The sequence below is a fragment of the Mustela erminea genome, chromosome 9 (genome assembly GCF_009829155.1).
Source record: "Mustela erminea isolate mMusErm1 chromosome 9, mMusErm1.Pri, whole genome shotgun sequence".
Taxonomy (NCBI): domain Eukaryota; kingdom Metazoa; phylum Chordata; class Mammalia; order Carnivora; family Mustelidae; genus Mustela; species Mustela erminea.
Window position 1 is genome coordinate 17,835,862 of NC_045622.1, and position 23,276 is coordinate 17,859,137.

A 23,276-nucleotide genomic window follows, 5' to 3' on the forward strand; every position below is an offset into this window, starting at 1 on the left:
ATGTTTGTAATAAAAATTGCTGTTTTATCTGTGATAACAACAATTGACCAAGCTTTTAGTGCAACATTTGGTATTTTCTGTTTCGGCTAGTTGTTTTCCATGAGCCATATAGTATTTCGTGTCTGAGCCCGTGAAGCAGCTAGTGAGGGGTGGTTTCATGTCATTTATTTATTCAGAAAAGTTTCCCTCGACGGCTATAAATTGAGTAGAAGCAGCAAAGACCAGTTTCAGTCCCAGAATAGCGAGTCAAAACAAACCTTGTAGGTCACAGTCTTTGAGGCTAATGAGAACCGTTCTTTTTTTTTTTTTTTTTTAAGATTTATTTATTTATTTGGAAGAGAGAAAGAGAGAGGAAGGGCATAGGGAGAGAGACTCTTCAACCAGACTCCCCGCTGAGCGCAGAGCCCAGCATGGGGCTTGATCTCAGGACCCTGAATGAGATCAGGACCCGGGGTGACATGAAGAGTCACTTAACTGCCTGAGCCACCCAGCTACCCCAGAGGCTAATGAGATCCTTCTTGAGCAGACTCTCTCTTTCTCCATATCTTGGCATCATGGTGCCAATCCAGGTGGCAGCCTGGATTCAGGCATCTAACTACGGGTTTCATTTTATTCTTCTCTTCTGTTGCCTCCCCTCTCAGTCTCTGATTCTATCCTTTGTTTTTTTCCTCCTTCCCTCCAACCCTCTCCTCCGTCCCGCCTGCCTGCCTTCGCTATGTCATGTTTTTCAAAAAGGCCTCACCTTACATGTGTAAAGTTTTTCAAGTCATTAAGATATTTCCAAATGTTTCCTTGGTTTTCTGGCTTGATCCTTCCCCTCAGCCCCAAAGAAATAAGACAGAGCAGCCATTTTTACAACTATTATAAAGGAAAGCCTAGGAGGTCATCCAATGAGTTGGTAACAAAGCTAAGGAAAAGGACCCACGTCATGGATTCATTCATTCATATTGAGATCTGCAATGTAAACTTTATTATGGAAGTCAGACTCTGTCTAGGCCAGATTTCTACACCAGGACACTACCAGCAACAGGTGCTCCTATACCCCCAGCACTGGGAAGTCAGCAAGGTGGGATGAAGGCTTTTCCTAACAGTTACTAAGAAACACTAAGGGAATTTCTGGGAAAGTACAAAGTGCTTCTAAGAGAACACCAGACTTTCCATTTCTATCTTAATCCCTTGGTGCGACCAGGCATAGTGTACCTTTCATCAATCCAGAGATCACCCATTTCTCCCCATCATTCCTACATATTTTTAATTAGAGTATATACAATACTTCTGTCTAACTTCTTATGTCTATGTTTATCGTAAACTCTATTCAGGAGTCAAACTCTTAGCTCTTAAATAGTGAGACGTGGCCTGGCACCTCACATACTATGAGCACCTAGACAGTGTTTTGAATGAGTAAGTGGATTAACTGATTAATTAATGCACTACTATACCACACCATACTTCTTCCAGGGTAAAGCAGGAAGCTGGAAGCAGAAAGAAGTTAGGGCACAGTCTGAAGTATCCTCTTTCCTATTGAAGTCTCAAGTATTGAAGTCTCAAGTGAATGGCAAATGGACTGATTTTCATCATTGGACTTAGCAAGGGACTCAGTAGGACAATACCAGAGGACAGCTTGCTGTTTGGCTCTTTGCTGATGTGGAGACAAAAAGGCAAAGGGCAAGAGTTCTTATCAGAGTATTTAATTATCTAGACTCCCCCAGGACGTGTATTATTCTTCCACAGATCTCTGAACGCTTCAAAAATGTTCAGTCACAGATCTCCACTTAGAAGCTAGGAAGTTTGAAGGGGCGCCTACATGGCTCAGTCCGTTAAGTGTCTGACACTCACTTTCAGCTCAGGTTATGGTCTCAGGGTGGTGGGATCGAGCCCTCCACCGGCCTCCAAGCTGGGTGTAGAGCCTGCGTAAGAGTCTCTCACTCTGCCCGCCCCCAACTCACATGTGCAAGCTCCCTCTCTCCCTCTGAAGAAGAAGGAGGAGGAGGAGGAGGAGGAGGAGGAGGAGAAGTTAGGAAGTTTGAGAATGTTCTGGTACCTTCTTGGGTGTGAAAAAATTAGCATTGATTCTAAAGGAAATTAACTTCTTCTAGAAAAATATCTTTTACACTGGGGGACTCTATCCCCACTCTTTGGGCAATGTTTATGAAAAATCATCAAGCTAGAAATAACTCTGGAACAAAAAGAAGAGAGGATGGTTCTCAGGATTTCGGATTAAGGAAGGCTCTGCCAATGAACACTTCAGCCCCCTTCCATTTCTTCTGGCTCTCAGTTCAATTAATTTGAAATGTGGGGAAGGAGGCTGGTGGATGTACAGAAAGACACCTAACATGTCATCCAGTGCAGTTCACTTCCACTCTGACCACAGTCAAATATGTGACTTACAACAGACACGGGCTGCAGGGCTGGAGAGGAGAGATGTTGTAACTCCCCAAGACAGTCCTGAGATGAGCAGGAAGCAGGGAGATAAATGCTAGAGAATGCAAATGAGATTGCCTGTGTGTTGAAGCCCTGGGAGAACAGGAAGGGATATGAATTATAATTTTTTTTGGCTTAATGCACAAATCTCTCAGATGAGGCAGCCCTGAGACATTTCCACAAGCTAGTGAAGGGGAAAATAAAAAAAGCAACTTTTGCGGAAACCCACAAGTGAATACTTGATCTTGCTCAATTTCAATCTGTTTCTTTAGGAACTTTTTTTCCATAAACGCAGGCCTAGGAGCTGAGCAGTACGTGCATGGGCCACATCTTCCAAGGGCTCAGAGAAAGACCTCCATGTTCTATACCCAAGCCAAGGAAAACAGACTGAGAAAATGATCCTTTCCAAGGAGCTGCTTTCCATCATCTTGTACTTTATGTCAGGGGAAAACATGCTTTCACAAAACCCCAGGGACCCAGACTGTGTATTGCCATCTTCCCTAGCAGAGTCCAAAAAGAGTCGAATCAGGTTTGGTTGAGCTACAGTTAAGCTTCCAACCCAGGTAGAACTAGACATGAAAATTTTAGGCACTGCCTATAACCAAAAAGATTGCCTCATTGCATAATTTCACTGGCACAGATTTCCCATCGGCCCAGCCCCAAGATGACATCCCTGACAACAGACTGTGCAAAGTGCAAACAACTTTGTCAGCTAAAACACTAGAGTCCTTGAAACTGAGGAGTAATGGATCATAGAAACAATTCCAGGGTTGGAAAGGGCTTTAGGAAACGATCTAAGGACACCTGAGGCACAAGCAACAAAATAAAAAAACAAATGGCACTACAGCAAAATAAAAAGCTCTTGCACCGCCAAAGAAACCATCCACAAAGCAAAAAGACAACCTACAAAGTGGGAAATAATATGAGCAAACCATATATCTGATAAAGGGTTAATATCCAAAACATACAAAGAACTCATACACCTGAATAGCAGACAAACAATTAACTAAAAAGGGTGCAAAGGACCCAAATAAACATTTCTCCAAAGAGGGCATACAACAGGCCAACGAAGACATGAAAAGATATTCAAGATCACTAGTTTTCAGGGAAATGCAAACTCAAACCATGAGATGTCATCTCACACATTAGAATTGCCATCATCAAAAAGACAAGAGATAATGAATGCTGGTGTGAACCCAGAGAAGAGAAAAAAGCATCATGCATTGTTGGTGGGAACACAAAGTGGTGTCGTCCCTCAAAAAATTAAAAATAGAAATCCTATATAATCTAGCTGTTCCACTTTCAGGAATAGATCCAAAGGAAACAGAACCCTCAACCAAAAAGCTATCTGCACCCCATGTTCTTAGTGGCATTATTCACCCACGATATGGAAACCACCTACATGTCCATTGATGGATGAATGGATTAAGAAGTCATGTTGTATGTGTACAGTGGAATATTACTCAGCTGTAAAATAAACACAAGGAAATCTCACCATCTGCAACCACATGGATGGACCTTGCTATTAAGTGAAATAAGTCAGGCAAAGACAAATACTATATGATCTCACTTATATATGGAATCAAAAAAAAAAACCAAAAAGCCAAATTCATAGAAAAAGAAATCAGACTTGTGTTTACCAGAGGTGGGGGTGGGGAGAGGGGGAGTTGGAGGAAAGGTGGTCAAAAAGTACAAACTTTTAGTGTAAGATAAATAAATACTGGGGATGTCATATACAGCATGACAGCTATAGGTAACACTGCTACATGATATAGAGGAAAGTTGATAAGAAAGTCCTAAGAGTTCTCATCACAAAGAGAGGTTTTTTTTTTTTCTTTCCTCTTTTTTCCTTACTTACTGTTGTTTCTATTTTATCTCTATGAGAAGATGGAATTTAGCTGAACACACTATGGTAATCATTTTGAAATATATGTAAATCAAATCATCACGCCATATACCTTAAACTTGCCCAGTGAGGTATGTCAATTATTGCTCAATAAAACTGGGGAAAAACAAAAACAAAAGAAATGAAATGACCTAGGTCAGCACATAAAATCTCACTAACATGGTGTCTAAGCAACACCCATGAGCTGAATGTTAGTCTAATTTTAATAGTCCTTTACGGAGTGAGTTAAGACCGACAAAGTCACTTTCTTGGCTGTCATCTTGCGTTCACTGTGCATCTTTCCTTAGATAAACGCAACCTTGAAGGGTTCACACAATTGAGATCATTCAACCCACCTGAATAGGACTTAATACCAAGTTACACTAAGAGCTATTAATTCTTTTTTTCTTGACTTCATACAAAATAGTTCAAACAGAACAAGACCCAATAGAAAAGCTTTAAAAATAAATACATAAAATGATGTTTGCTGCAAATGAACTCTCCATTCTGTAAGAAAATGCTAAGCGAATGTTCTTTAGAAGGTCATGCTATAGAGAAGTAATAAAAGGGAAAGGAACAATTTTGTAAGAGACATGCAAAATTGATTGTCAAGGCATTATTTGAAACCTTCCTTGACTTTAGGATAATATCAAAGAGAACATCTCCTTCATGGTGATACTAATCTCTTTTAAAAAGAATCAAAGTAAAATCCCATTAATTTGGGTCACACTAATTCAAATTGAGGATAATTCAAACCAGACAGATAAACGTACTTTCATATTGCCAATTCTCTTTTAAAAAGTCAATTAGAGGTTTCTGCACAGCAAAGGAAGCCATCAACAACAGAACAAATGAGACCTAAAGAATGGCATTCTTTAGGTCACTGGCAAACCACATACCCAAAAGGGGTTAATAAGCAAAATACACAAGGAAAGCTACAGCTCAACAGTAAAAAAACAAATAAACCAATTTAAAAATGGGCAAAGGAACCGAACAGTTGTTCTTCCAAAGAAGACAAACAGCCAAAAGGTACATGAAAAGGTGCTCAACATCACTAGTCTGGAGGGAAACGCAAACCCAAAAACACAATGGGAAGATCATCTTACACCTGTTGGAATGACTATCATCAAGTAGACAAGAGATGACAAATGCTATGAGCATGTGGAAGAAAAGGAATCCTTGTGTGCTGTTGGTGGGAATGTAAACGGGTATGGCCATTATGGGAAAAAAACAGTATGAAGTTTCTTTAAGAAATTTCTTTAAACAATTAAGAATAAAACTACCATATGATTCACCAATCTCACTTCTGGATATATATCCAAACGAAATGAAATCACTATGTTCAAGAGATATCAGTGCTCCTATATTCATGGCAACATTATTAGCAACAGCCAAGATATGGAAACAATCCAACTGTCCAACGATGGATGAATGTGTAAAGAAAATGTGATGTATACATATAATAGAATATTACATAATAGAATATTATTCAGCCTTTAAAAAGAAGGAAATCCTGCCATTTGCAACAACAGTAATGACCTTGGAGGGCATTATGCAAAGTGAAACAAACCAGACAGAAAAAGACAAATACTAGGTGGTATTGCTTTTTTGAGGAATCTACAAACAAACAAAAACAAAACAAAACAAAAAACAAAAAGTCATAGAAACAGAGTAGAATGGGGGTTGTCACGGACCAGAAAGGGTGAGGAAAATAGGGAAAGTTTGGTAAAAGGGTACAAACTTCAACTATAAGAAGGAATAATGTCTGAGGATCTAATGTATAACATGATAACTCGTTAATAATACTGTATTGTATAACTGAAATTTGCTAAGAGGTTACAACTTAAGTGTTCTCAACATACACACACACCAATAAGGTAAGTATATAAGGTAATAGATTTGTTAATTAACTCCACGGTGGGAATCTTTTCACAATGTATACGTTTATCAAATCATCAGGGTGTATACTTTAAATATGTTATAATCTCTATTTGTCAAGTAAATTACACTTAAATTTTTAAAAAGTCACATAGTACTAACAAGAAAAAACTAAAACCCAAGTGGGTTTAAAGCACTTTTGCAGCACCAATCACATACAAATGAGTGTCCCATCATACATTTTTTTTATCCATTCATGAAAAGTGACACAAAACTTCTAAATGGTGGTACTTCGTTCATTCTCAATACAGCACAGAGGGGAGCAGACAGCTTTGTTCTAGGAAGACCAGATTCTGGCATGACTTGGGCCACGTACCAGCTGCACACCCTTGGAGAAAACCATTTGATGTCCCTGGGTCTCCATTTCTCTGGAAAAAGACACCCTAGTCTTGTGTGACTCGGGGACCAGAAGCCTGCTTGAGCCCTCCAGCTTCTAGATCTCTAGTACAAACTGCCTGTGAGTATCAAAAATGTATTTCTTTTAGATCCCTTCTTTGGTTCAAATTTCATATTCCTTCAGATTGACCTTCCCACCAATTAATTTGAGCTAACAAGATTTTATTGGAGTACATACACATCTCTCAGGCTGTAATGTGATGCACAGATTGACCAAAAGGATGTACTTCTCTTCAGTGCTTCTCTGAGCACAAAGAGATCAGCAAGCTAAACGCTGTTTGGTGAGGATAATGTTCTTTCTTCTCTTCATTTCTGTGGCAATCTCCGCCATTTGGAATCTAGCAGAACGATTTTCCTTGCTGGTTAGCACTAGTCTCTTTGCTATGTCATAACCAACTTAGAGTTGACATTTGAGAAACCTCTTCATAAGTCAGCACCTATATGAATAATTCAAGTGAAACTTCATGCTCAAAAATCTCATATACCAGAGTAAGATTTACTATAGGTTAAAGCAGGTTTCCCATGTATATGCTAGTATGTAGTGAAATTCTCACTTGAACCAGGAAAATTGATGCCACAACATGACTTACTTCTCACAGAGGAGAGCCTCTACATCCAATGAATTATAGTGTAAATAAGATGGGGGGGGGTGGGATTTGAACCACAAAAATGTCTTTGAAATCTAGTTGCCAACTTCTAACTGAATTTGTTAACTCTGCAGCTTTGGGCTAATTCCTTAAACTCTCTGTGCTTTAGCTTCTTTACCTATGAAGTGGGCATAATTACACCTGTCTCACGGTGAAATTAGGGACTCTATGAGATAAGAGATAAGACAGCGCCTAGCATGCTCTCTGCCCCAGAAGCAGTATTTGTGAATAGTACTTCCCTTTCTTACAGAAACCCAGAAGCCTGAAGAACGTACAAATATTCATCTGCAAGTGTGACGGGTAGGAAATGACCCTCAAGTAAGCATTTTTATGAAGTCAGGCATTTTCAGAAAGCTTTTCTTTGATGTAATCAGAAGAATTAGACATATCCACAATGCGCAAAGCCAAGAAAACAAGTTTCCTGACTGTTTTCAGCCCCGGGTGCTGGTATTTGTTTCATTCCCTCTACTTGACTGTTGGCTCTTAAAGGGCAGTCAGGAGCATTATCTTGTCTCCTGCTGTGCCTTGCAGAATCCTTACATATAATATGTGTCATGTGAATATTTGTTGAACTGAATTTATCTTAGGAATCTTCTGTCAATCAAGACCTAGATTGTTTCTAACTAATTTGGTACTTAGATAAAAAATGGTCAATTTCCATGACCCCGGATGGGTCAGTAGACCAGACACTACACAAAGAAAATACCTGATATCTGTGAATTCCAAATAAAATATTCATATAGTTTGGCCCTGTGTCAAAATACCTTTGTCTAAATAGAAAAAAAAAAAAGGCTAGTGTTCTGAAGGCATGGGGAGGTTTCCTATTTGGTCCCTCTCCAGCTCACAATGGGCGCTCCATTTGCTGTTGACCGAAGACTGGACTAATTTATTACAGAATTCTGACCTACCAACCACTTGCAAGAGTCGTGAAACCTATGTCTTCCCTTGGCCTTTCAAGCACCCCCTTCAAAGAAAGAGCTTCCACCCTTGGCCAACCAAATATCCTTTCTCTTTCAAGTATCATCAAAATTCATATTAATGAAATTTTGTGATGTCTGAAGATCACGCATTGACTCAATATAAATTTGAGTGACTACTGCATGCCAGGCCATGTTCTAGATGCTGGAAATTACTGTATGAACAAAACACGCACAGGTGCACACACACACATACACACCACGCCCTCTTATGATGTACATTCCAGCAGGGCAGGGACAAACAGCAAATAAGTAAGTTAAATATGCAATAAATCCAATGGTGAGATGTATTACTTAGAAGAAAATAGAGCAGGGGAGAGGGACCAGAAAAGCAGATGGAAAGTGAACTCTTATAAATGGCAAAACTACAGTCAGAAACAACAAAAACACTGGACCTCTATACATATATAATACACATATATATACATGTGTGTGTTGTATGGACACACACATATATATACATACATATGTATCATTTATGTATACAGGTCATATGTATAGAGAACATACACCATATACATGTATATACATATGAAGATATATAGACTACTGTGTGTGTGTGTGTGTGTGTGTGTGTGTGTACTTATAAAACAACCCCTGGTGATTACTGCAACAATTATTATTCCTATTAAAATCTTTCTAAAAGGTGTAACAACTAAGCTTAAATACAATGATAAGCAGAAGTCAGGCTAATGATTACACCTAACACTTACTGAGCATCAGGCTTTCTACCAAGCAATTACATGTTACTATATTAATCTTCACAAGACTACGAAGAGCTCATGATCTCTTTTAATCCGCAAGAGTAAGAAAACAGCACCCATGAAGCCATTGGCCTAAAGTCACAAAATTAGTGGCATGGTTGGATGTGACTCAAGGCCCCAGGTTCTTGATACCAAACTGCCCTTTGCCCCAAGTCTGCTATTATTTGACAGATTTAAATAACCATCTCCAAGATCTGTAAGAAATTCCCTATTTTCCACAAGATAGAGTATATTTTTGACGTTCCACTTATGGAGAGAATCCCATCACTTCATTCTAAATTACAATACATGATATCATATTTTCTGGGGTGAAAGCACACAGCATGTCACAGCTTTGAGTTCTTCCTTAAGCTTCTCTGTTTAAAAAAAAAAAAATCTGTTGCAATTTATGAAGACAAGATAAGACAAACCCAAAGAGTAAATGAACAATGAACGCAAGACAAAAGAAACACAAGGCCGATTAAATGAAGGTTATTTGTAAAGATGTGGGGAGGACTGTAAGCCAAGACTCTATTCTCTGCTCCCTGCACACCCTAAATTCTGGACTGGCAACTTGCAAATGAGAGCTGGGGTCCTAGGGGAGACCAAGTGAAAGTACATGGACTGGTGCAAATTCCCTCCTCAGCTGCAGAGAACAGCAAAGCACAGAGTGTAAATTCTATGCTATGCTCAGGTAACTCAATTACATTTTAATTATTTATATCATGCTTTGGTCCAGAAATGATAAGACAAACTAGATGTGGGAGAGAAAAAGGAGAAAAAAGAAGGCTAATAACCATAAAATGGAGACAAGAATGGGGCTAATACAGAAAGACATACCTTAAAGACCTATACATTTGTAGGGGGACATGGGGTTCAAAGTTAGCTCTAAGCTGGCTGGCCATCAATCAAAGAGGAAAACCTGATCAGTTATACAACTCACAGTATCTAGAAGATAGAATATCTCTGTAGTCTCCATATAAAAGGAATTTTTATTAAAAAATTTGTCTTCTCCCCACAGAGCAATCTTCTCCAACCGTGACAGAAGGCAGATGAGGATGAGCCCTGTTCTTTATGAGAAAGGAGACAGGATGGAGTAAAAAGAACACAGGTCCCCACCCTTCTAGAGAGAGGCTCAACAACATGGTGACCACGATCAGGAAGGTGAGGCTAGAGGCGAGGAGAAGGGTCGGGAGTTGGGGGGAGACTACTCTGAGACTCAGTTCTAGCTCATTAGTCACTAAGTAATCTTGGTAAAAGTCCCCGTATCCCTGACCCTCATCCATAAAATCAGGATAACGTGACCTACTCCACGAGTTCATTGTGAAAATTAAATGCCATAATGTGTGTGAAAATTTCTTAAATGAAAGTACTTTTTACAAGTAGGGAACCATTGGTGGGCAACTGGTGGGCAGCCAGCACAGAGCCACACACACCACTGGTCCTGAGGGGTCTCCTTCTTTCCATGGTGATGAAGAGCTGCTGAGGTAAGACTTCTCCCCTCTCTGCACTCTCTGCTCTAGTCATGTTTGTTCTCCGTCATCTGAAGACCTTCATCCATTCTGCTCCTGCTGCTAAGAATAAATCTTTGATTGTCACCCTTCACCTGGAACCACGTACTCACCACCCAGAGCTCAGATGAAACTCCCCTTCCCCAGGGGTCTTCCCTGCCCTTCCTGATTAGGCTCTGTGAATTCCTAAACTGCCCTACTTGTCTCTGGTAAGAAACTGTCTTATGATACTCAGTTCGGGGCAGACCATTCCAGGGGACTGGAAACTCTTCCAAAGCAGGAAATGCGTCTCTCCTCTATTATCATACCTGCAACATGGAGCCTTGTGCCAGCTCATAGAAGGCACTCGGCAAATACTGAGTTGTGCAACCAAAGTGGATTCAAAACCCAGAAGACTGGTCACATGGTTCTCATTTTTCTTAAGGTGCCACGATGCTTAACTGACTGCTATTCTCTCTTGCACTAATGTTGTAGCATCCCCAGCATCAAATGGAATTATCAAGCGCTAGAAATTATAGTTAAACCTCTGCTCATTCAAGATTCAAAGCCATCTTCTAGAACGCTTAGCAACATTAAAAAAAAAAAAAGTAGTTCAGATTAGAAATTTTTTATCCAAGAGCATTTAGAAGGGATTGATAAATCAGTTCAACAAACATTTACCTTGAATCAAGTCCTTTCTCTTCAAGCTTTGTATATCTTTGTATAATTCAAAAGAAACGTAATCCCTGATAGCCTCCCTTCATTTGTTCATAAAGCATTAATATGCTGGTTTGAATGAACTTTTTAAGATGAAGAAAACTGCCCTCTCATTGAAGTTGTTGAAAGCAGCTTTTCCTCTTAAACACAGACATCAGTGTTTTACTGAACAGAAACATTAATATATCAAGATATGTTGCCTCCTAATACCAAGTTTGTTATCTATGAATTCAAAGGCTCAGATTGGACTAAATTCATTTTCCTGTTGTTTATTTATATTTTTAGGGCATAGCTAAGATTGCAGTGGGCTATTGCAAACTACTCAGCAAGTCAGCTCTCAAAGCCCTCAGACAATGGTAAAATTTTCAGCGAAGAGTGAAAAGGGAGTCAAGTTTTGGTCATCTACAGCAACAAAGAGCTGTTGAATGGAAAAATAAAATCACTTGTGCTGCTCAGCGCAGCTCACACCCAACATATGACCTTTCTTCCCAGCCTTATAAATATCTTCTGCATCACAAGGACTGCCAGAATTGACGAGAGACATTAAAACAAGGCTCTTTATAGACAATGAGCTATTATCCTCTAGGACTTAACAAACTGGCTGTCAGCCAACCTTATATTTGGATACTCCTGGAAAGATAAAATATGACAGTTAATTGGTTTATGTGAGAAGAGTAAAATATCTTAAACAAAAATATAACCCATGCCAGTCAAACGTTCTAGAAAGAGTATTTTCTCAGGAAGTCATGTCAACAGTATCAGACAGATGGAAGCAAAATAGCTTAAATAATAGCTAATGATGTATTTCCTTTGGGTGTTCTGTCTCTCTCCCTTTACTTACAAGTTATGAACATGTACAATCCCTTCAAATGAACCAATCTTCATTTGGTATCCCCAAACCACTGCAGTTGATAGATAACCAAGCCAATCTAACAGACTGCTACAATGAATTCCCACAGATATGTTATCCCAAATCCATGCTAAGTTGGTCTATCTTGTACAGACCCAATCTGTAAAAGACCCCAGTGTCTAATGATTCAACTTGGCAATTTGTAGCTAAGATTTCAGAGAGGCTGTGACTTGTCCTTTGTCACACAGCAATGGCTACTAGCAAAGCTAGGTACAGGATTCAGGTCTCCCCATCTTTGCTAAGGTCTTAGTCCACTACTGCGCTCTGAGTCTGCCAGTCTAAATCTCTATTCTGCAGCTGTGTTTAAACACACATACACACTCACGTGCATGCACACATAAACACACACAACACAAAAGAATATCCACAGTTTATTAGATTAAGGAATAATTTATCAATTTTCCTGAATCTACCCAAAAGGAGTGGAGTAAACTATCACTTGAATGGGAAGTGTCATGGGAAAGTTTCTGGAAGCAAAAGAAGAGATTATGGCCTGAAAGCTTGGTGATCATACTGAACAGGAGAAACAAAGGTAAAGCCAGAAGGGAAACCCCAGTCAGAGAAGATGGATAGTATGCCTAGTCAGAAAAGCAAGAGGATGGGTATGGGCAATAAGGTCAGTGGAGAAGATGAGATAAGAGTTAGGGAATGTTGAATTCTTGATCATAAAATGGCAAGTTGTGGAGAGGAGGTGCAGTATTCCTTGGAGAAAAGTTCCATGCATCTCACTCGTATTGGTGGAGGACAGTATTCCCAATGCAGGCAATTTGTTCAGAACATACTCCTTGGTCCCTGACATGGGGAAGCCTCCTGTGTCATCACATGTTGTCCCTGTGATTCTGTGATGGACAGCATGGTCCCTGCATCAAGTGCCGAATGAAGAGTCCAGTCCCCGCCCTCCCCTTGCAAGTTCAGACTTGCAGCTCATCTGTTAAACCGATCAATGCCCAAACTCCATAGAGACCAAGGCCAAACACCAGGTCTAAGACCCACAGGAAGAATGGAATTTAAGGCTGCCAAGCCAAGCATTTGGAGATGGGCTGAGATCAGATCAGAACAAAAGCCAGCTGAAAACAGCTAATAATATGTTTGCGATGGGTGTTAAAGCTGGGTTAGGAGGCAGGGGAGGGAAGGTATTCAGCAGGCTTTCGGGAGCATTCAGCATGGTAGGCATGTTAAGGATGCCAGACAGGAAAATGTTTTTACTTAGAATCATTCTTCTGTACGCCTTTAAAAGAGACTGAATACCCTGTAGAGCTACCTGTTATGGAGAGATAGCTTCTGATTTGCAATCTGCTGTAGGATAACATGCTCCCAACTCAGAGGTGTTCTTCTTGGTTCAGAGAAGCAAGATAATAGGTTTAATTTTCTGTACTTCCAGTGGTTCCAGTTATTTCCAGTAAGGAACCTTAACCTAACCCAGGAGCCCTGATGAGTCATGAGGTCTCGAACCCCCAGGCACTTTACTTCTCTAAGTCCCTCTGGCCTCATCTGCAAAGTTAAGGCACTGGCTCCAAAGACTCTCAGATCCTTCCCCTCCAACCTGCGTACATCTGGGAATACACTCCATGTTTGGCCCAAGTACGTCTTTACGTAGGTATGTTATCTATCTTACTACAATAACAAGCACACGCCCCAGATGGGAAAACTATGCTGGAAAAAAAAAAAAAAACAAGGCTCTGTCAGCACAATGTATGGGTGTGGTGAAAACAGGCAACTAGATTGTGTGCAAGTCCAAAAAAAAAAAATTATAAAAAAGCATACTCTGATAAATAGCTCAAGCTAATGGAAATGGAACATGGTTAAGAAAGAGAACATATTAAATATTCCAAAGATTCAGATCTGTTATCCCATGGATCACACAGGGTAGAAAAAAATAAAATAAGAGAAGGGAAAAGATGATCTGAGAATGACCACAGTGTCAAGTATGGCTCACGTTACGGAGTCTATACTACTCTCATGTAGGTGGTTTTTAAATTTTCTCAATCCCATAAAATCTGGTCAAAACGCATCGCAGCTTATTCCCCTCCCTCCAAAATTCTGCATTATTCTGGAGTGTGCCGTTTGCCTATGAGGAAATTCTAAGCCATCAAGTGATTAGATTAGATTTGGATAAAATAAGAAGGGAAAAGAAACCTCCTTCCTAATTATTTCCACTCTCGATGTCTAAAAAAGATAGTTGCAAAGAACAGGGAAATTCTCATAATCCCCACCATTCCCTAAAAATTTTCTCATAGTTTTGTTTCAGAGTTTGGAAGGGAAAAGAAACCACTCCTCAGCCCCAGTGCATGATGCAACAATCCCAAGTTCAAAGAAGTCAAAGAGCTTGACCACAGTCCCGCAGCCGAAAACAGGGGCTCAATCCTCTGGCTCTAGGTTTCTCCGAGACTATACTACCTGGCTTGACTCTTGTTTGGAGCAAAATGCTAGGCAACAGAGCTCCCACAGGCAGCCTGTTGGCAGAAACCTGCTGCTGTTGGGGGTGAAAGTGTTGAACCCCAATTGCTAAGAATAGCTCAAAGCACCTTGGAAGGAGGGCTGGTTTCTAAAGAAATCCCTGCTTGGAGCGTGTTCCTCCTTCTCTTCGGCCCATCTGTCGTTATGTATCTCGGGTAACGCATCAGAGATCGTGCAATATATGGAAACATATTGAAGGTATTATATGTGTCAGAGTCATCTTCTCTCCTATTTCCATTAAAAGCTCTCAGCTATGCCAAAACTTTCTCATTCCCAAATGAGGTACATTTCAGTAAATGAGATGATGGATAGAACTTAAAAGATCCCTCTAAGGAAGAGAGAGAGCTGCAAAAAGACAGGAAGAACTTGCCAAAACAAAATTACAGGCAATCTCAGAAGCACGGATTTATTTCTCTAATGATACACGGTCTTTTAAGGCCTAAAACCTGCAACATACAACTTCCAATTCATGTCACTTTCCTAACGTCTTTTTCTAAACTAGATCACAAAGATCCGAGGACCCAAAAGTAGAGAGAAGGGAGTCTGTGTGGGCACATGTGTGTAGACATAACGCGCGTGGATGCTTTCGTGATAGGGGGATCCCGTCTGTTGGAAGGAACGCAATGATTCAAAAAGGGTTCATTTCCAAATCTTTTTCAGACTTAACTGATGGCCTCAGAATTTTACAATATGCATTTAAGCTTCAAAGAAATTTTTTGCTTCAGGGAAGACCATTCTCCGACAAGTGTGTGTTTTTTTTATTGACCTTATTCCCGTTCTGTTTTGGACACAGTGTGAGGAACCAGAAATGCAGGCAGACCTAGTCCTGCCCTCATGGGGATTCTACTCAATTAAGAAGGTCTCAAGATCATGTCTTCAAGGCATTTGGTTACAGATCTATCAAGGAGATCTAAAGAAAGTGTGTACATCCTAGAGGCGGGAAGGAGTAGCTGCCCACTCACATCCTGTGGTCTCTAGCTAACCTCAACACTCCCAGTGCAGAAATGGATCGAGGTCTGAGCGTATCCGTGACAACCCAACTGCCAGAAAAAAAGCAACAAAAACTACTTGGGTCAGTCCGCTTCCCATTCATCTGAAATGGTTTTTGTCACTAATGCCTTGGGAATTAATAACTCCTGGTTACTGCTCAGTTTTTATCTTGCTTGAGCGTACTCTGTCATCGGCCAATGAAACATTCCTTCGCATATGCTTCGGTATGCTTCCACATAGTAGATGCTCAGTAAATACAATGTATGATACAAAAATAGACAATAGTAAGAAATAGAAATGGCAGTTGCTATCATGGAGATGTGCTGTAGTCATGATGCACTCAATTTTTTAAATGATCCCTTATTTTGGATGGCACAATTAATACTAAAACAAATGCCTAAGGGATGCTTGCATGGCCCAGTAGATTAAGCATTTCTCTTTGGCTCAGGTCAGGATCTCAGGGTCCTGGGATCAAGCCTTGCATCCGGCTCCCTGCTTCTGCTCCACCTGTCACTCCCCCTGCTCTCACTCTCTCTCTGAAAAATAAACAAAATATTTAAAATAAATGCCTGCGACATGCTGTTAGATAAGCGATCCTTTGTTACTCTGAATTTCACTACTCCATTTACTTGATGTTTTTTTACCCTCTACCTTCATTCTCTCATTCAATGGCTTTCTGTTTGAGCTTCCGAAAGTACTCTTTGGAGCAAATCAGCAAATGTTTGCTTTGTTTACTGACCACCCAAGGACACCAAGAACACACACAGGGGATGACATCAATGTAAGTTCACATGGCCATGTGACGCATAAGACGCTGAGCACCCAAAATGCTAACAAAAACAAAACTGGTACCCCAGGTTAGTTTTAAGGTGCTGCAGGATAGTTGCTTGTTATATTAATATTTTTCGAACTTTCCTCTGGTTCTAGGATCTTTCTTCCTCCCATAACCTCCCGAAGTTCTCTCACTGCCCCACTGCCCCCACAAACCAGCATACGTGGGTCAAGTAGCCCAATCTCCCCCCTTTCTCACACTAGCATTTAAGTCATGACTTCCACGTAAATAATCACTTGACTATATAATCAGCAGTCCACTGTCCTCTCTATAGAAGAGCCAGCAATCTATCCAATTCATATCTATATTCTATAAACCAACTTCTCAATATTATAACCCTATTTTATACTGAAGCATCAGTTCTACTAATTAACACTGCCACTTGATGAATGTAGCCTAACTTGGTGTCTATAAAGGTAATTTAATTTTATCCTTGCTACTACTGAATAGAGATTGAGATAAAGTTACATCATTTGTTAAATGCCCCAGTATTCCCTTCATTCTTTGTTTTTTTAAGTTTATTTATTTATTTATTTGGCAGAGGGAGAGAGAGAGCACACAAGTAGGCAGAGAGGCAGGCAGAGAGAGACGGGGAAGCAGGCTTCCCGCTGAGCAGAGAGCCTGATGCAGGGCTTGATCCCAGGACCCTGAGATCATGACCTGAGCTGAAGGCAAAGGCTTAACCCACTGAGCCACCCAGGTGCCCCATTCCCTTCATTCTTTATTCTGGAACTAAATAAATGGTTTTAAACTATTCTTCATCCAGAATTCCAAAGACCCTGGCTGGCCATCCTCTGACCGACACAGCACTCTCATAACTGTCCTTCCATAACTTTCAGAGAAGTTTGCCCCTCCAAAGGCAGCTAGAACAATATTGCTTTCCTATCTATAAGGAGGGATGAAAATACAGAAAGTTTCTAAACCGTCATCTTTTATTCCCCCTCTTTCCTAAGGAAAAGTCATTATTACGCCTATTTTATAGATCAGAAAACTGACTTCAAACAAGTTCAAAGACCTGCTCTCATTGAAGTAGCCAGTAAGTGATGAGTTAAGAAGCAACCCCAGGTCTTTCTACGTTGTCAGTCCAGAGACCTTTCCACGTGACAGTCCACTCTCCACGCTCCCCTGGGCCCCCTCAGGTGTTCAGAACATGCTTTCTCCCTAAAACACCTGTTCTTAAGGGAAAAAAGCTTTGTTCTTTCTTCCCTGTAAACTGACTACTTTCAACAATTCCTTTCAAATTCTAAGACATATTTAAAGCAAAGATCTAAGGGGAGTTTTTCTTTTCTATATCTGCTGTCTTAAGAATTCTACTTCCTGGGAGATATTAACTGTTTCTCAAATGCCATCCAGTGCTTGGCCTATGTGTGGAGTTTCAACATAATTTATACTCACTGAGGAATGAAACATCAGACAGGATATCCCTGGAGAACAGGGTGTTAGGACGGAAGGCGGACCCCAGGATCTCCTGTCTCTAATCACTAGGCACCTCTGCAATGGTGCTATAAAATCTCCAGCATTTTCAGTTATCTGGGGTATTCAAACACTGTAAAGAAAAGCCCTGACCACCAGTCTGCAGCACTACACGCCGATAGCTCCCCTGGAGGCAGCCACATTCCCCCTTCAACATCAAGGTCGGGTCTCCCTCTAACTCTGACTCTGGTGGGTCATAGGGCAGAAACTCTGCCTGATTGCTGAGCTCGAGGGCTGTATCTTATTCATTTCTGGGCCTTCAATGCCTCGCTCGGTGCCTAGAATGCATGTAATTAGAATTAAAACTTGTGGGAAAAGAATTACTCTTCCAGTGCGTTGGCCAAAGGTTTTCTACCTAAGGTGAATTAGACAACCACCTAACACTGGCCCATACAGGGCTTTTCTGGGTCTCAGACCTGGAGCCCATCACATAATAAAACTCTTTCAAACTAACATAGGATCACAAACCATCCTAGATGAAAAGAAACGTAAGAGGCACTGAATAGACCTTGTTTGTGTCTTGATTTAAACAAATTAACTCAAAAAGCCACTTGGGGGGCGCCTGGGTGGCTCAGTGGGTTAAGCCGCTGCCTTCAGCTCAGGTCATGATCTCGGGGTCCTGGGATCGAGTCCCGCATCGGGCTCTCTGCTCAGCAGGGAGCCTGCTTCCTCCTCTCTCTCTCTCTGCCTGCCTCTCTGCCTACTTGTGATCTCTCTCTGTCAAATAAATAAATAAAATCTTTAAAAAAAAAAAAAAAAAAAAAGCCACTTGGGGACAAATGGGAATATTTGAATGTGAATGGAATATAGCAAAGAAAGATTATTGTGGGTGGGATGGCACTGTGGTTACGTAAGAAAATATACTTTCTAAATGTTAAACCAAATATTCGGGCTTGAAACGCCATGATTTCTGGGATTTCCTTTAAAATATGTTAACCCCATAAAATAGTTAAAATCTAAACAATGACTATGTGCTGGATATACGGTGGACTATTCTTTCCTTCTATGCCTATTTGGAATTCTTCTTAATAAGCAATTTTTACATGAACGCAAAGCAACCACTCATTATAATATGACAGCATTCTGCTTTTACTGACAAAAGTGGTATTTTCACATATGATCCAATATTAATGTACACGTATTCCCTTAGAAGCAACTTGTGTTTTCAGATATTTCAAATGCAAGTTCTTCAAAGCGGAAAATTTAGGCATTTAGAGCAATTAAATGCATTTTAGTATGTACCAAAATAAAAAATAAAGCTTATACAATTCTACTGCAAATATATCGGCTGTAGTCTGCATTCAGCGGTATATACCACAGGCCAATTTCAGACTAGCTATACTACAAGCAAAGTCGTTTCTTCAAAAAAATTTTCTACGAAACCCAAATCAACAATTCTCTGATCACATGCCAGTCACACAGAGAGCTGTTTGCTTTTGCAACCCCTAACACTTTACATGCCACCATCATTAGATTTAACAAACATTTAGGATCCTTTCCATGAACCAGACACTCACCTATGTCCTTTCCAAATCTCAACTCATTGTTTTCCTAATAATCGCCCTTGAAGCCAGTACTATTATTATTTCCCAGTTTGCAGATGAGGAAGCTAAAGTGCTGAGAGGCTCAGTAGCAGAGTTGGAGTCGGGGGGCAGAGTTGGAGTTGTGGGGGCAGAGTTGGAGTTGAGGGGCAGAGTTGGAATTGGGGCACAGAGTTAGAATTTGAATCTGGGTAGCCTTTCTTCCAGAGTCAGCGCTGAAGCTCCATGACATGGCACCTCTCTACTATAGTGATTAAATTAACAGCCTTTGATGTGCTTGCTACTTTTTAAATAAATGTGAAAATTTAAATGATCCATCTTTAGTAACTTACAATAATTTTTCAAACACCCAAGAACTGTAGAGAACACATCACGGGCAGAGTTTGAATCGAGTATCCTTAGAGAGAATCCAATGGCTTTAAGAGAACACAGCTTACTTAAGTATGACTTTTCTCCAGGGCTCAACAGCCCTCGAAATGCCTTGGCCTCCACTCTTGCCCCTGTCTTTCCAGGCGTCTCTCCTCTCCCTTTCTTGCCAAGGAACTATTTTGAAAACCAGCCTGTCATCATTGCCTGTGAAGATCTGACCCCAACTTGGACTAGAGGTCTTAGTCTCACCTTCCTCTGCATTTCTGGAGTTCTTGTTCCCTGTTATATCATATCTCAAAGGACATGGTAGGTGGCCGCTCCTTACCCCCATCTCATGGCAGTTTTGTGGATTCTCAGAAAGAGAAACCATGTCTTCATCTTCATTGTTACTGGAATCTGGTAAATCTCTGGTCTTGGAATGGGGCCGTGGCAAATATTTATTTGTTCACTGTATCTTGCACTACATCAGGGTCATTGGAGCTGATTATTTCTGCCTTAACACTTTAAAAGATTGACTAGGACTCCATGTACCAAACTTCTCTTCACCATCAGGCTAAGTGCCTTGGAGACAAGGGAGGAGGCCACCACTTTCTTGTATCCCTCACAGCACCTGCCACAGTGCTTTGCTCATGGTCAATGCTCAAAGATAAATAATTACCAACATTAATTAATTCCACTGTAGATATGTAAAAGTGCCAATGACTAAAGTTTCTGTTGATGGAAGGACAGATAGACCAAATATTTGTGATGCTGTTCTCAAAAAAAAAAAAAAAAAAAAAAAGAGGTCTTTAGCCCAGGGATGGGGTGCCAGGCCTCTGGGACGTGATCTGCAGCCACCTTTATGCCTCTGTCTCCTTTGGTCATGACTGCTGCCCTTTAGAATGATTTCAGTTGAGCCAAGATGAGAGGCTACAATAGAAGCAGAAGCCTTTTTCTTCATGAGAACACAAACACATACAAAGAAGCACAGAAGAGTATCTTGGGGGATGCTGACACCAAAAACTAAGAGAATGTGGGAACTGTGTACAGGGCAGCTGCCACAGGATTGGCTCAAATCAAACACGGTCAAATCCTAACTACTATCTGAAATCGACAGTCTTGTCATTGCTTGGTTCAGGTATACTGGAGCTCAAGGTACAGCAAAACATAAAGCAAAATGAGGAGGAAGACCATAATTCATTCATGCTACTATTAATTTCAATACTGAGCATAACCATCAGAGTCAACCATAGTTTTCAGAAAATATATATTAACACCGTCTCGCTGGGACCCTTTAACTTCTTCCCATCCCTGAAAAAACCAAGAGATACTTTAATTGACAAGGAGAAAACCTTGAAAACTTGAGGGAATTTACCTCAGAATTTGACTTTGTGATAAATAATTCAGAATGCTTTTTCATTTGAAAATACACGTTAAAATATTGTCTACCCATACCTATAGGCCTGTACTGCCCAAAGGAATGGCCACCAGCCATACTTGAAATGTGGCTAGTCCAGACGGACATGTTGTAAGTATAAAACACACATCAAAATTCATTGATTTGGTTAAAGAAATGGATAATATCTCATTCACTTTTTATATTGATTACATATGGCAGTGATAATATTTTGGATATAGTGGGTTAAATGAAATGTATTATTAAAATTAATTTCACCTGTTTATTTTTACTTTTTTAGCGCAGTTACCATAAAATTTAAAATTAGACATGTGGCTCACATTTGTGTTGTGGGCCTGTTGGAGAACACTACTATAAACTATAAGACAGCAAAAACCTAGTAAGACATAGCTCATGCTATAAATCATCTTCCCTTAACCCCCTTCCCCAGACACATGCAACTAGGTTCTAGGAGCAGTTTAAGTATGCGTAGTGCAATTCACCACAGCAGAAACTGGAAAATCATAGACAAGTCTAAATGGAACGAACTAAGATGATACAGGGGAGAAGTGCAGATAATACAAAAGAATAGAAAATTCAAAAACCATACCCTTTGGCCCTAGAAATCAGAGATATGAAGGTCACTGAAAACCCACACTCAGTCAGAAACCACTTCCTCCCAGCTCAACTCTACTGTATTCATCTCCCTGATGAAGACTCCCCCACACCACCAAGGCATCTTTCCAGTTCCCTGTCTCCAAGAGACACTACACAGTTCAAAGTTTGGTAATGGGAGACAGACGTGCCTTCTGTTACCATAGTTGGGTAGTTGCTGAAGGTCCTTAATTTCTGCGGGAAATTTCCAGGTGCTCTATATGGAAGGAATGGGAGTCCTTGGTCCTTTCAAACGAATAGGTATCATTTATTTCTTACATTTCCATTAAAAGCACAAGAGGGGAAGCCCCAAAGGGAATAATACTTACGAAATAGAAAGCGATTATCTTTCTTTTTACTCCAACTTCCAAGACGAGGAGGAAAATTCATTGATGAGTATTTATTAACTAATGATGAAAGAGCACTTCAAAAATGAAAATGGCCCTGAAATGCACTGCATTATTCTGATTGCAGAAAATGGGAGACTAAAGAGAAAGAGCGCTCTATAAAATGTCCTCTGCAATTGGCTCCGTCTCTCATGGGCCTCTCAGATTCCTTTGTCCCTCCCACGATAATAACTTGTCTTCATGGCCATAGCCAAGAACACATTCTTTGTTTGGTTACATAAGCTTCTAAAAATAACAATTTATCATGGAAATGCTAAATGACCCTTGAAGATGGTGTTCTGATCGGCTATTAAGTTATTGCTGTGTCTATCTTCTGATACATATTATAATTAACGATAAAAAATCCTTTCTGATGCTTTTCAAACCTTAAAAGTATATCAATTTCATGCTTTGGGCATTTTTATCTTAAAAAAACATGAAGAAAAGTTTCCCACAGTCAAAGTAGTTTTACCACAGATATGGAGATGAATTTTTCTCCTTATTAATGAGGTTTTAATGAAAAAAAAAGGAGGCTAATTCAAAGCGTAATTTATTTTTTTTCTGTCTGTCTAGCTAGGTTTGATAAATGAATTCAAAGTAAAAGAATCAGAGAAATTAATTGGCAGAATACTTGAAACCTAATAATGCACAGCTCATTTCTTAAATCTAGCACTTTGAAACTGAAAGTCCCAAGAAGTAATCTAGTTGATGTATCCCTAAGACCAGAGAGGTTGCGATGCTTGCCAAAGTTACACAGCAGTGCCAGCTTGCGTCCCCTGCCCTGGATCACATATTAATTATCATTCTCTTTGACGCCAAGTGAATGAATGAAAGAAGTGCCTCAAACAGAACTTGCATACTCTTGGAGATACAGAAAACCAAGGTTTTAAGACAGGCCTACCAAAGCCAGAAAAAAAAAAAGTAGGTTAAGTCAGGGAGTCTTCCTTCACAAAGTTCACCAAATACCAAGATTATATAAAGATTCAGAAAGGCTTCCTATATAGTAAACTTATCCAGGTGTGGGTCTGGGTTTTTTTGGGGGGGAGGGAGCATTTTTTTTGACTGAGGTAAAATG

General features: G+C 40.2%; 1 pseudogene; it reads right to left on the reverse strand.

The window, feature by feature from the left end:
• Nucleotides 1-22,732, reverse strand: part of LOC116599327 — a 111,839-nt pseudogene extending 89,107 nt beyond the window's left edge.
• Between the last annotated feature and the right edge of the window lie 544 nt (nt 22,733-23,276).